Here is a 15,321-nt window from a genome sequence, read left to right as displayed (position 1 = left end):
TGTTTCGCGAAAAGAATGTCGTCTTCCCTGCAGGCATTCCCGTTTGGGCTCACGGAGCATTTCTGTAATACACGTCTTAATCAAACCTGCCGGCAACAAATCTATCAGTGCGCTCCTGAATTGCTTCGACGTAACGAACACGTAAGGTCAGTTGTAGGGAACTCGAATGGTCTACTTCGGTTTATTGGGAGAATTACAGGACAATGTCGCTCATTTATTAAGGAGACAGCGCGCGGGTGTTTGGGATCCCTGGCACGTTTGATTCGAGGAAGACATCGAAATAATTCAAAGGTAAGCGGCTAGATTTGTTAACAGAAAGTTTGATCAGCACGCCAGTATTACGGAATCCCTGTTGTGGAGATGACGCGTTGGTTTCGTGAAATGCTGCTGACAACATTTGGACAACCGGTATTTGCGTCAGAGCAAGGAACGACCCTACTCCCACCAACAGACATCTCGCGTGAGGACCGGGTAGACAAAATAAGAGAAATCAGGTCTCAAACGGAAGCATATGGACAGTCATTACTGCATCGCTCCGTTGGCTAGTGGTATGAGAAAGGGTGTAGCTAGCAGTACTACGAGGTGCTTTCCAACATACAGAGTACTTTTTAATCCGATTCTGTATGGATCCAAAACACTCGAACAGTACTCAAGAATTGGTCGCTCTAGTGATCTATATGTGTTCTCCTTTATAGATGAGCCACACTTTCCTAGAATTCCCCCAATAAACCAAAATCGACCGGTCGCCTTCCCGACAACCGACTTTCCGTGTTTGTACTATTTCACTTCGCTTTGCAAGGTTAACACTTAGACGGAGTGGCTGTGCCAAGCAGTACACCACTGACACTGTATTCAAACATGACATGATTGAAACTTCCTGGCAGATCAAAACTGTGTGCCGGACCGAGACTCGAACTCGGGACCTTTGCCTTTCGCGGGCAAAGGCAAAGGTCCCGAGTTCGAGTCTCGGTCCGGCACACAATTTTGATGTGCCAGGAAGTTTCACATCAGCGCACACCCCGCTGCAGAATGAAAATCTCATTCTGGAAAGACAGGATTGTTTTTCCTGCTCATCTGGATTAGCTTACAGTTTCCACACTTAGAGCTGCCCTTCATCACACTAAACACAAACTCGGCCAAGTCATCCTCTGTCCTCCTACAGCCGCTTGACGACACCTTACCGTACACTACCGTGTCATCAGCAAACAGTCACACTGTAAGCCTAAATCCCTATTGTGGACAAAGATTTCAGCCGCCTACGAAGTGCGAATCCAGTATCTCTTCAGTTCTCCACATCGCTCGTAGTACAATGACGCGAAAAAAAAATGATTGGATACCTCCTAATACCATGTCGGACCTGCTTTTGTCCGGTGCAGTGCAGAAGCTCTACGTGGCATGCATTCAATAAGTCGCTGGAAGTCCGTTGCAGAAATATTGAGCCATGCTGCCTCTACAGCCGTCCATAGTTGCGAAGCTGTTGCGAGTGCAGAATTTCGTGCACGAACTTACCTCTCGATTATGTTCCATAAACGTTCGATGGGATTTTAGTCGGGCGATCTGTGTGGCTAAATCATTCGCTCTGACTGTCCAGAATGTTCTTTAAACCAATCGCAAACAGTTATGGCCCTGTGACATGGTGCACAGTCCTCCAAAACAATTCCATCGTTGTTTGGGGACATGAAGTCCATGAATGGCTGAAAATGGTCTCCGAGTAGCCGAACATAACAGAATACCTAAAAAGCAGGAGCTATATCAACAGGCTAATATTAGTCAAAGGATCAAGAGGAGGACACTGAAGTGGGCGGAACATCTAATTAGGACGGAGGAGGAACGACTACCTAAAGTAGCATTCTCTGGATCCATAGGGGGCAGAAGGAAGCGGTGAAGGCCACGAATCAGATTGAAGGATGACATCGGCGAGGACGCGGTGGTAATGGGCTTGAGTAAAGGAGAATGGACTACAAAAGTTAGGAACAGAGAGCACTGTAAGAGGAATGTAGAGAACGAGTATGGTCTCCAAGGCCCAAGCGACAGTTACGAAGAAGCAGCTTCTATTTAATTGCAAACCAATTCCTCTGAGGGATTTGAATAAGAACAGGGTGAACGCTGTAATTTCTCTCTTATTGTCATGAAATGCAGCAAGTAAAACAGATGACGTTCTAGCAAAAAATGTTATTGTTGATATATAGACGATATCAGATGTATGGGAGGTGATGATAAGGATTAATTTTGAAACAAAAATAGCAAAACATCAGTGGATAAAAAGTAATGTGAAGATTATGTAAAATGTACTAAACTGAATGATGCAGAAACTGAACAAAAATTTGCAGAACATTTAATACACTACTGGCCATTAAAATTCCTTCATCAAGAAGAAATGCAGATGATAAACGGGTATTCATTGGGCAAATATATTATAATAGAACTGACATGTGATTACATTTTCACGCAATTTGGGTGAATAGATTTGCGTGAATAGTACCCAGAACAACCACCTCTGGCCGTAATAACGGCCTTGATACGCATGGGCATTGAGTCAAACAGAAGAGCTTGGATGGCGTGTACAGGTACAGCTGCCAATGCAGCTTCAACACGATACAACAGTTCATAAGAGTAGTCAGTGGCGTATTGTGACGAGATAGTTGCTCGGCCACCATTGACCAGACGTTTTCGATTGGTGAGAGATCTGGAGAATGTGCTGGCCAGGGCAGCAGTCGAACATTTTCTGTATCCAGAAAAGCCTGTACAGGACCTGCAACATGCGGTCGTGCATTATCCTGATGAAATGTAGGTTTTCGCAAGGATCGAATGAAGAGTAGAGCCACAGGTCGTAACACATTTGAAATGTAACGTCCACTGTTCAAAGTGCAGTCAGTGCGAACAAGAGGTGTGTAACCAGTGGCACCCCATACCATCACGCCGGGTGATACGCCAGTATGGCGATGACGAATTCACTCTTCCAATGTGCGCTCACCGCGATGTCGCCAAACACGGATGCGACCATCATGGTGCTGTAAACAGAACCTGGATTCATCCGAAAAAATGACATCCTGCAATTCGTGCACCCAGGTTCATCGTTGAGTGCACCATTGCAGGCGCTCCTGTCTGTGATGCAGCGTCAAGGATAACCGCAGCCATGGTCTCCGAGCTGATAGTCCATGCTGCTGCAAACGTCGTCGAACTGTTCGTGCAGATGGTTGTTGCCTTGCAAACGTCCCCATCTGTTGACTCAGGGATCGAGACGTGGCTGCACGATCCGTTACAGCCATGCGGATAAGATGCCTGTCATCTCGACTGCTAGTGATACGAGGCCGTTGGGACCCCGCACGCAGTTCCGTATTACCCTCCTGAACCCACCGATTCCATATTCTGCTAACAGTCATTGGATCTCGACCAACGCGAGCAGCAATGTCGCGATGCGATAAACCGCAATCGTGATTAGCTACAATCCGACCTTCATCAAAGTCTGAAACGGGATGGTACGCATTTCTCCTCCTTACAAGAGGCATCACAACAGCGTTTCACTAGGCAACGCCGGTCAACTACTGTTTGTGTATGAGAAATCGGTTGGAAACTTTCCTCATGTCAGCACGTTGTAGGTGTCGCCACCGGCGCCAACCTTGTGTGAATGCTCTGAAAAGCTAATCATTTGCATATCACAGTATCTTCTTCCTGTCGGTTAAATTTCGCGTCTGTAGCACGACATCTTGGTGGTGTAGCAATTGTAATGGCCAGTAGTGTAATTTCGAATATACAACAGATGGAGTCTAATAGAAGTGAAGTTTCTTCAGTCATTCACAATGGAACAGGATATAAACACTTTTCAATTACTGTTATAGAACACATAAGGATAGATATTGTGGTGAGGCATATTTGCAAGAGATATGGTGTACACGCCACAGTGAAAGCTGACATAAGCCGATCTTATAGTTTGTATCTCTCGTGTCTTGTAACGAATGGTGACAGCAGAGGCGTGCTGGCAGTCGTCACTCGGAGTGTCGAGCTTACAAAACAGGTAGGCACGCACGGCTGAGGCTGCTGGCTGCCGTCACACGGAGCCTCGATTCGCGTTGCCGCAGATTCATTGCAGCCACGGCACGCTGCGGCCGGCCGAAGACCTCCAAGTTTCACCGCGATAAGGCCCGTACTTCACTCCAAACTTGTAGCGCGCTGTAAATCTGCTGTCGTTGTTATTTAGTAGTTTCCCTGACCACCTACAGCGCGCTGCTTTAGTTTACAGTATGTATTCAGAATCTGGGGATCGCGGGTAGAAATACTCCAGCGACACTATTACTTTAAAAAACCCAATCGTTCGCTGTCGACGCTTCAGTGAATAATGGAAAACAATCTAACGTTTGGTGAAGTAAAGACACCTAAATTATGTTACTACCTCCATTATCTTTATTCAGTCATATTTTTAACGTTTGAGCTCTCTACCGACTATGTGATTTCTAGTATAAAATTCTGTCAACGTTCACGCTGCGTCATGTCTGAGATAAAACTCGAGCTGTAGGAGATATTTATCACGTTCTTCGTCAAAATTTGAGTTCTACCTCAGACATAGCTTGGCTACAATGGCTAGAATACAGAGGAAATTTTATGGAAGGATGACGCAGCGGAAAAACATCATTGGGTTTTCACATTACTTTCTTCGTCAGTGAGCTACCTTCCGAGCTGTAGTACATGACATCTCTCCATCTTTCTATTTCCAAAAGCTGTTGGCTGTGAACTCTGTTGACCGTCAACCAATTTTCTTAGAGTGTCACTAGCCGACATGTAACAAACCGAGGTCTTATAATTCTTTTTTCCAAACCCCACGTGATTTAATAAATCAAAACGTGAACAGAGTTTCGATCTAACACCTTTTTTTACTCTGTCCATGTCAAATGATAAAAAACAATTGCTTCTGAAAAGGCTACTGTTAGTTTCCGCATGTGTGAGAATACCTTTATTTTAATTTGTTTTCTTTCAGGATAATCCTATTCTTTATGCTGCCTCAGAAATCGAGTATTTTCTTTAAAAGCTCCAACTTTATCATCGGTCACACCACGACTAGGTCTGCGATTGATCACGCATACTGAAAAGGAAAGCAACAGTTCTACGTACTATCGACAACCCACGATCAAGTCCGTCCTGAAATACCCCGCTGATGAAAGCAATGCTTCGGAGAAAGACGTTAATTTCAGTTTATCAACATTGGTGTGTATTTGCTTAATGTTTATTGCACTCTGTTCTATGTGCATACTCCTTTAGACAATAAACCACTTTCTCCCAACAGAAACACTTATCAGAACAAATGGGCAATGGGGACAGATTTTTTTCCGAATCGGACGCGATTTAGTTAGGATACCAGCTATGATTAAAAATGTAAAATCACTCTCGGCATGTATCTCATCTAGAGATAAACTCTTCTAAAACAGGTTGGGGGGGGGGGGGCTATTGGGATGCTTTCCGTGTTTTTAGTAAGTGATGTTTCTATTGGTGAAGGCACTGGAGAAACAAGTCAATCTTCATAGCGGAATGATCAGCGAAGGTGGCTGCTATGCGGAGGACCAGGAATTGATCCCTGGAAGTTCCAAGGCTTTTTCCATAGTGGAAGGTGTGGTACGGGGTGCACTCAACCTCGTGATGCCAAAAAAGGAGCTACATGAATGAGAAGTAGCAGCTCCACGATATGGAAAGAAGGCGAAATGTCCGGAAGAGGTGTGCTGACCACACGTCCCTGCATTATGCATCTGCATGACGCCGCAAGGCAGAGGATGACACGGCGGCCGGTCTACATCCATTCGGACTACAAGGCTTGGAGAAGGGGTTAGTTACTGGAGGCGCAGACTCATCGGGCAATGCCGCCACAGGTAAACTTCCAGAAGCTATTGTATACATGGACAGGACAGTCACTTGTTTCGCCTATGGGTCAAGGACGCCAATGCATAATCGAGGACCCCGTCCAAACAACCTCACAAGATTCACGACGCGAAACGACATGAGTATGGCATATTCTGATGAGATATATTAGTAAAATAACTATTATTCTTTTTGGAAAGTAAACATATCTTTTAACGCTACCGACGGTTCAAACCCGCGTCCGGCCATCCAGATTTAGGTTTTCCGTGATTTCCCTAAATCGCTTCAGGCAAGTGCAGGGATCGTTCCTCTGAAAGAGCACTGCCGACTTCCTTCCCCATCCTTCCCTAACTCGATGGCACGATGACCTCGCTGTTTGGTTCCCTCCCCCAAATCAACCAACCAACCTCTTAACGTGGGGTAAAGATGGCGTTACAGAAAAATAAGGTTCAAATGGCTCTGAGCACTATGGACTTAACTTCTGATGTCATCAGTCCCCTAGAACTTAGAATTACTTAAACCTAACTAACGTAAGGACATCACACACATCCATGCCCGGGGCAGGATTCGAACCTGCGACCGTAGCGGTCGCGCGGTTCTGGACTGTAGCGCCTAGAACCGCTCGACCACTCCGGCCGGCGAAAAATAAGGAAACTTACTAAACTTGATTTACGAAAAAAGAATCAGAGCTGTTTAACCAGGCTGAACTTTCGAGAACGCCAGGGGACAACAGACAGAGAGAGATACTGCAATTGCTAGGCCTGAGGTGAGGCACTTAAATGTCTGCTTGTCTGAGAGCCTATCTCTTAGTTTAAACCAATAACAAACAGCCAGAAAAGTGACCCTCAGATCCTTGTGTATGTAAGAGCCATCTATTTTTCCTATTTTATCTTATTTTTAACAACATGATATTAAGGAATTTTGTCCATGGTAACTAGAATCAGTTTGATTCAAAATAGCTAAATTTTATGGAAAGAAGCATTAATATATCTGTCAGTTTACACCTACAGGGTGTTTCAAAAATGACCGGTATATTTGAAACGGCAATACAAACTAAACGAGCAGCGATAGAAATACACCGTTTGTTGCAATATGCTTGGGACAACAGTACATTTTCAGGCAGACAAACTTTCGAAATTACAGTAGTTACAATTTTCAACAACAGATGGCGCTGCGGTCTGGGAAACTCTATAGTACGATATTTTCCACATATCCACCATGGGTAGCAATAATATGGCGTAGTCTCTGAATGAAATTACCCGAAACCTTTGACAACGTGTCTGGCGGAATGGCTTCACATGCAGATGAGATGTACTGCTTCAGCTGTTCAATTGTTTCTGGATTCTGGCGGTACACCTGGTCTTTCAAGTGTCCCCACAGAAAGAAGTCACAGGGGTTCATGTCAGGCGAATAGGGAGGCCAATCCACGCCGCCTCCTGTATGTTTCGGATAGCCCAAAGCAATCACACGATCATCGAAATATTCATTCAGGAAATTAAAGACGTCGGCCGTGCGATGTGGCCGGGCACCATCTTGCATAAACCACGAGGTGTTCGCAGTGTCGTCTAAGGCAGTTTGTACCGCCACAAATTCACGAAGAATGTCCAGATAGCGTGATGCAGTAATCGTTTCGGATCTGAAAAATGGGCCAATGATTCCTTTGGAAGAAATGGCGGCCCAGACCAGTACTTTTTGAGGATGCAGGGACGATGGGACTGCAACATGGGGCTTTTCGGTTCCCCATATGCGCCAGTTCTGTTTATTGACGAAGCCGTCCAGGTAAAAATAAGCTTCGTCAGTAAACCAAATGCTGCCCACATGCATATCGCCGTCATCAATCCTGTGCACTATATCGTTAGCGAATGTCTCTCGTGCAGCAATGGTAGCGGCGCTGAGGGGTTGCCGCGTTTGAATTTTGTATGGATAGAGGTGTAAACTCTGGCGCATGAGACGATACGTGGACGTTGGCGTCATTTGGACCGCAGCTGCAACACGGCGAACGGAAACCTGAGGCCGCTGTTGGATCACCTGCTGCACTAGCTGCGCGTTGCCCTCTGTGGTTGCCGTACGCGGTCGCCCTACCTTTCCAGCACGTTCATCTGTCACGTTCCCAGTCCATTGAAATTTTTCAAACAGATCCTTTATTGTATCGCTTTTCGGTCCTTTGGTTACATTAAACCTCCGTTGAAAACTTCGTCTTGTTGCAACAACACTGTGTTCTAGGCGGTGGAATTCCAACACCAGAAAAATCCTCTGTTCTAAGGAGTAAACCATGTTGTCCACAGCACACTTGCACGTTGTGAACAGCACACGCTTACAGCAGAAAGACGACGTACAGAATGGCGCACCCACAGACTGCGTTGTCTTCTATATCTTTCACATCACTTGCAGCGCCATCTGTTGTTGAAAATTGTAACTACTGTAATTTCGAAAGTTTGTCCGCCTGAAAATGTACTGTTGTCCCAAGCATATTGCAACAAACGGTGTATTTCTATCGCTGCTCGTTTATTTTTTATTGCCGTTTCAAATATACCGGTCATTTTTGAAACACCCTGTACATCTGGCACACACAATCTTTTATGTTTGTTGATTGACAGTAAAGAGCTTCAGCGTATTGTTTATATAACCATTAATATACAGTACATAACAGACAATAGGTAATTACCTTGTCAAAAAACGATTTATCGCAAAGCTCGATAACGAATTTAACTACTAATGTGACTGCAGTTTCTTTGTAGGTAATTGAGAAGAGTGAATATGTCACTGAGGATGAAAGAAAAGTAAGAGGGGGAAGCCTGTACTGGCAGATAGCTTACTTTCATCGAGACGGGTCAACATAGATAATATCAACTGCCTTCAACACAGTTTGTTTGTATGTAATTTAATCCAAGACTTTTCAAATATATTAAGTATACAGCCAACCAGCTTGCATACGTTTAATGCTAAAACCTTGACCAGATTTCAATACCACTAAGGCTATCTTCTTCAAAAGGAAAGTCACCTATAACGTTTTAAACATATTACAAAATAAAAGTCTAAAATACTTAGTACCTGACAACACTGAAAAGGCGTACATACAATAGAAGCGATACTTACATAATTTACATGGCGCTAAAATTGTGCCGGCCGTTGTGGTCGAGCGGTTCTAGGCGCTTCAGTCTGGAACCGCGCTGCTGCTACGGTCACAGGTTCGAATCCTGCCTCGGACATGGATGTGTGTGATGTCTTTAGGTTAGTTAGGTTTAAGCAGTTCTAAGTCTAGGGGACTGATGACCTCAGATGTTAAGTCCGATAGTGCTTAGAGCCATTTGAACCATTTTTTGCTAAAATTGTAAACATACATGATGGACTTAGGAGCTCAAGTCAAACAGCAGAAAATGTGGAATAAAGTCTTCTATGGAACCAGTAAAAATTCTTACACACATAATAACTTATTGAAAGAGCAGACATTGGACTGAACGTGTGACAACTAGTAACTATGCTAGGTAAACATGGAATAATGTTCAACTGTGTGTGAATTTCTAAGGGACCAATCTGCTAAGGTCATCGGTCCCTAGACTTACACACTACTTAAACTAACTTATGCTAAGAACAACACACACACCCATGAGCGAGGGAGGACTCGAACTTTCGACGGGACGGGCCGCGCAGTCAATGACTTTGCGCCTCTAACCCCCCGGCCACTCCGCGCGGCTAAACATGGCATAGAGCGCTGCATTCACTGGGCGCTAGTAGCGTGATAAACCCTAAATTGTAAGAGTTGCACTACTGTGCAGCAGTATGATACATATTTATCTGTTTTAAACAAAGTATATTACTTTTAGTATAAAAGAAAGTGTGTATAAAAGATAAAATGGAATAAAATATTTTTTTATAAAAATGACTACTACAGTCTGTAAAGTGAAAAGATAAAATGGTCAATTACAAATGCGTGCTGAGAATAACGAACGTGTCCCTCCAAATCCACCTCAGTCAGCTTACCTCCTGGTGTAAGCACTGACTCCTTAAGATTATGACCTCCAAAACCTTGGCAGTAGTTACAGGGCGCACCGGCCGCCCCTTCTGTCTCCACAACTTCTGCCTCATCATTTATGACAGTCCCATCCAGCTAACTAACACACTAAAATACCTTTGACTAACCTTCGACCGGCGACTAACGTGGAAACCTCGCCTTCTGAACATCCAACAGAAAGCCCATAATATACTAAAACTACTAATACTGATCGAACGTGGGGACTACATCCCCCTCCTTTGCTATGCATATATTGCGTGAATATCAGCCACTCCCACGTTCTCTAAGTCCCTCCAGATCCTGAGACGCCATGCAATCCTCTTCGCTTTCCGCATCTCTTTACCTTCCCACACAAGGATCCTTTACCAGCTCATCAAATTCGCGCCTATCCCCACAGATACTGAACACTTCCGAACAATCTACGCCATCTGCACACTCGACTCCAATAATGCTGTCGTTTCCCGCTCTACTGTCCAGTCCTCATATGCTGCCGCGCCTTCACCAACACATTTTGCATCCCTTGTACGCACACACCCTCCCTCCACCAACCTCCCAAAGGAACTTCAACCATCTCCCCTTCAAAGATCGTGAACTCCGCCCTGGCATTTACCCATCCTAGCTATAAGTCCACCCCACCTATTCTACCTCACAGGGCTTTCTCTCCCTCCCATCCCCACATTTCCTTACCCTTCTTTTTTCCACCACCTAACTTTCTTTTCCCATCCCCTGATTTCCAACGACTGTTAGTGTCACCAGTTCCTCCTCTACTCCACCCCTTCTCTCCCAACAGCACCTCCTACGCCATTGCAGCTATGCAAAAGTCCTCCGTCCTTATACCACTACAATCCTACCTTCGTCACCACCCAACATTTCCCCCTTCAACAACAGTCTTCACAACCCAGGATAGGTCCTTCCGGTTCGTAGGGACAGAAAAGTACTTATTTGAATATCAGTGTTTCGGTATCAGGCTATAAATGTTTTTAAATGTGCGCTTATTGTGTTTCGTTTTCCCTCTTATTATCACTGTTTTTAATTACCAGTGCAAGTGGTCGTATGTCTCATATATCTAAACACTTCCATTTTATTTTTCTCCCTCAAAAATCCCAATTCAATATAAATATCTCCCTTATTTGTTTCTTGTTTTTCTTCATCTAATTAAATTTTTACTGTCAGTTGGCTGAAGAGCGGGTTGTCTGTACCGCTGACAGCCGAACCTCTCCCCCACCCCACCCATATGGGGCGTGCAGGAATGAAATAATATTAACGAAAAAAACGAACGTACTTTAGCAGGACTTGATCAAAAAGTTACAATAAGCAAAAACAGGCAAAATATGCTTTACACAAAATCTGCAAAACGAATGTGGTACCCAGTGCCGTCTGATGTGCAATCAGTAAGGAAGTACAGAGTTCATAATTGAAAGTGGGGACAACGTTTCCGAAATGGAATCGAACGAAAACATGAACCGAAGCATCATACAGTTGCAAGCAATGGCTTAAAGAAGCTTTTGTTTCGTAACTGTAGTTGTTCGTTTAAAATGAGTCCGTCGTTACTGCCCATATGTGTAAATATCTCAAATTCTACCAGTACATCAAGTTTCCACCTTTTCTTCTCTCCATGTAGAATCATAATTTCATCTACTTTCTTTGGACTGTGACCTGATATTAATAAATGCTCAGCGAAAGTAGAATTATTAACATTGGCACCTTTCTTCCCTAATATGTGCTCCTTATATCTTATGTTAAAAGCCCTACCGCTTTGTCTGATATAAACCACTGGGCGCCGGCCGTTGTGACCGAGAGCTTCTAGGCGCTTTAGTCAGGAACCGCGCTGCTGCTACGGTCGCAGGTTCGAATCCTGCCTCGGGTATGGATGTGTGTGATGTCCTTAGGTTCGTTAGGTTTAAGTAGGTCTAAGTCTAGGGGACTGATGACCTCTGAAAACACTGGGCACATACCGCAAGTAATTCTGTAAACTGAGACGCAGAAAGATTCCTTTAAAGTCTATAAATTGTGAATGAAATACTTTTGTGAAATGTCATTCGTGGAGAAAACAACCTTGCAGCCATATTTTTTAACTAACTGTCGCTGAATCCTATGCGATACACAACATAAGTAAGGTAGCGAAATACATTTCCTTTTATCAATATCCTAATTCAGAACCTTACCTGGAGTAGTGACTCTTTTATTAGTTTTCCCTTCGAAAATTTTACCATTAATGAGAGTTAATAACCATTGTATGTGCCGTCACTATAGTGCAACGAATAGCTGAATGAAATAAAGCTGTCTTATGGGACTGAGTATGTGGTGAACGGCAGGCACAATCTGATCAGTATTCGTTGTCTTACGGAAGATATCTACTATGGCGCCGGCCGGAGTGGCCGAGCGGGCAGTCTGCTTTCGGCTGCGGTGGGGCGAGGACGTCCGCTGCGCCCCGCCGTGCGCGACCGTGAGCGCTTGCTTGTGTTTACCTTTTCGCGGCGCGAGTTATATTTGTTCCAAGTTCAGTGCGACTATGGCACACACATGGCGCCACGATACGATCAAAATTGCTTTCCAACCATATCACGCGCGTCCTCCAGCCTATGAATTAGAACAGTTCATACACGATGATCTACGTTTAGATCCGGCGACTGTCGTCGTAATACATTTTTCTATAACGGCGAGCGTGGTTTATGTTAAAATGACCAGTGCAGAGGTCTGCGTGACTGTGGTGTCTAACTACTCGAACTCAATCAGATTCAAACATTCTGACGGGCATATCGGTGCAGTGACGGTGGATCATGCAGTCATGGGCCTAAGGACTGTAAGGGTTTTTGAGCTCCCCTTCGAGGTCCCAGAGGAAGTTGTCAAGGACGCCTTCCGACCATATGGCAATGTCATCAGCCACGTTGCAGAAAAGTGGCAAACTTTCTCGACGTATAGGGTCTACAATGGTGTGCGCCAAATTAAACTTGAGCTCAAGAAATATGTGCCGTCCTATTTGAACATCGGTGGCTGTCGTGCAATCATAATGTACGACGGTCAACCGCGTACCTGTTCCGGTTGTGGGCAGGAAGGCCATGTTCGATCGAGCTTCTTACAACGTAGAATTACGCAGACACCAGTGGGAGACTCCATTTCCCCGACGGCGACGACAATCCTGCCCCTCACGCACGCTCAGACGACGATGCGCACCATAGTTGAGGACGACACGGGCGATCGGGCACACCCATCGACGTCAGAAGAACCAAGAGAGGAAGTGGAAGGACCCCAGATGCCAACCCATGTGTCGCCTCCTACGCGGCAACAACAGCAGCAACAGTCCCACGGACTCGAGACGCAACGTAACAATCAGAACGAGATGGACGTGGACGCGAACATTGTCCCGACCGCGGCTTTCCTAGCGGAAGGTGATACGACGCTGGACTGCCTCCCACATTCGGATACGGATGTCCACGTTCGAAAGCAACGTTCGCCTGGACGACGCAAGGGACGTCGGCGGACCCCTTCTGACGATTGCCTCCTACACACGGTCGGTCAAGAAAGTGACATCTCGTCAGACGGCATGGATACTGCGCCTGCTGAGGATCTAAGTGGTGTAGACGGTTCACTTGACAATACTACTAGTGCCCAGTTACTTCTTGCACCACAGATGCAGCAGGTCGCGACGATGGATGGCGCTCCGTCTACCTCTAGCAAAGACGACGTGCGTGAGAGAGATTTAGGTGCCGATCAGCTACACAGCATCGTGTTGCACCCACTGTGGTCAGACGATGTTGAGGAACGTCCTGGAGAGGGCACGGGTGGCAGGGGAGGGGGTGGCATTGAGGATGCCACTCCTAGCGTGAAAGACTCATAAGTTGTAACGGGTTCGGTGGGTCCGACATCTCTTGCGGTTATCTTCGATTGCAATAGCGTCTACCCTAGGAGAAGAGGCTAGGCAGCACACGTTTCGCCTTGCCACAATCAATATCAACGCGATAAGGGCACCACACAAACTGACAATGCTACAACGCATGCTCGATGCGGCGGACATCGACGTGGCCCTCTTGCAGGAAGTATGTGTCGCTGGTTTCCCTGACTTCTACGGATATACCGCCCACATCTCCCACGCCTCTTCTACCGATTGTGGTGTGGCTGTTCTGCTACGGGATGGCTTGGCAGCTACGGACGTACTGTACTTACCAAGTGCAAGAACCATGGCAGTAACTGTCAATGGTGTACGACTCATCAATGTATATGCCCCTTCAGGGTCAGGGAGACGGAGAGATCGGGCCCGCTTTTTTTCGGAAGATATTACGCCTCTATTTATGGGCCACATAGACGATATGGTGATCTGAGGAGATTTTAACTGTACATTGTCTCCGTCTGATCAGCAGCCACATCACGTCCAGTGTGTGGAATTGGTAATGCTAGTGCGTGATCTTCACCTGATCGACACGTGGCGCCACATCCACGGCCCAGCTCCGGGTTACACCCATTATACAAGTCATTCATCAAGTCGGTTAGACAGGATTTACGTCACAAGCACACTTTCGACGGCGACGAGAGGAGCAGAGCTCTGGCCCACTGCATTCACCGACCACACAGCCTATATTTGCACCATTGTCCTCCAACCTGCACGTGTGTGGCGCAGTAGGCCCCCCTGGAAACTGAACGTCGCCCATCTGGACGAGCCGGCATGTAAAGGTGCTATCGAAGAGTCGTGGAACGCGTCCTTACAACGTCGTGGTCGTTACCGATCGACCCTCAGTTGGTGGATTGAATGTGCGAAGCCTGCTCTTAGGCGCACCTTCATGGCTCACGGCCGGGAAGCAGCGGCATGGAGGAGGAGCACGGAAAACTTTTATTACACCGTCCTACGGGAATGTTTTGCTATGGAGCCCTCACCTGACAGGCAGATCATAGTCAATCGCGCGAAAGCGCAGCTCGTCTCCTTAGCACGCCATCATTTACAAGGTGCTGTTATACGGTCGCGTGCTCCAGACACGATACAATCAGAAAGGCCATCTATGCACCACGTGCTCCTAGAACGCAGGAGGCGCCGTAGGGCACTGGTAACCGACATGATAACGGACGACGGTCGACACGTGGTAGAACAAGCAGATATAGCAGAAGCCTTCTATGGGCATTACACTCAACTTTATTCAGCAGTGCTCCCTGATATGGCGACGGTAGACACCGTTTCAGCACATGTCCACGGTACAGTTCCACCAGACATGGTACCGACTTTACTGGGAGAAGTGACAGAAGAGGAAGTGCTCGACGCCATTGGTAAAGGCGCTCCCCATAAATCACCAGGAATCGATGGATTACCATTAGAGTTCTATCGAGCCTTTAAACAACTGTTGGTACCGTGTTTTATTGAAATTTGTCAGGAATTGATGTCCCTGGGTACACCGTTGCCTGCACCGTTCTTGGAAGGTCTGATTGTCCCCATCCATAAGCCGAAGGGACGGAATCATGTCCGCGATTATCGCTCCTTA

This window comes from Schistocerca americana, chromosome X (genome assembly GCF_021461395.2).
Source record: "Schistocerca americana isolate TAMUIC-IGC-003095 chromosome X, iqSchAmer2.1, whole genome shotgun sequence".
NCBI lineage: Eukaryota > Metazoa > Arthropoda > Insecta > Orthoptera > Acrididae > Schistocerca > Schistocerca americana.
Note: the sequence above shows the minus strand (reverse complement) of the source record.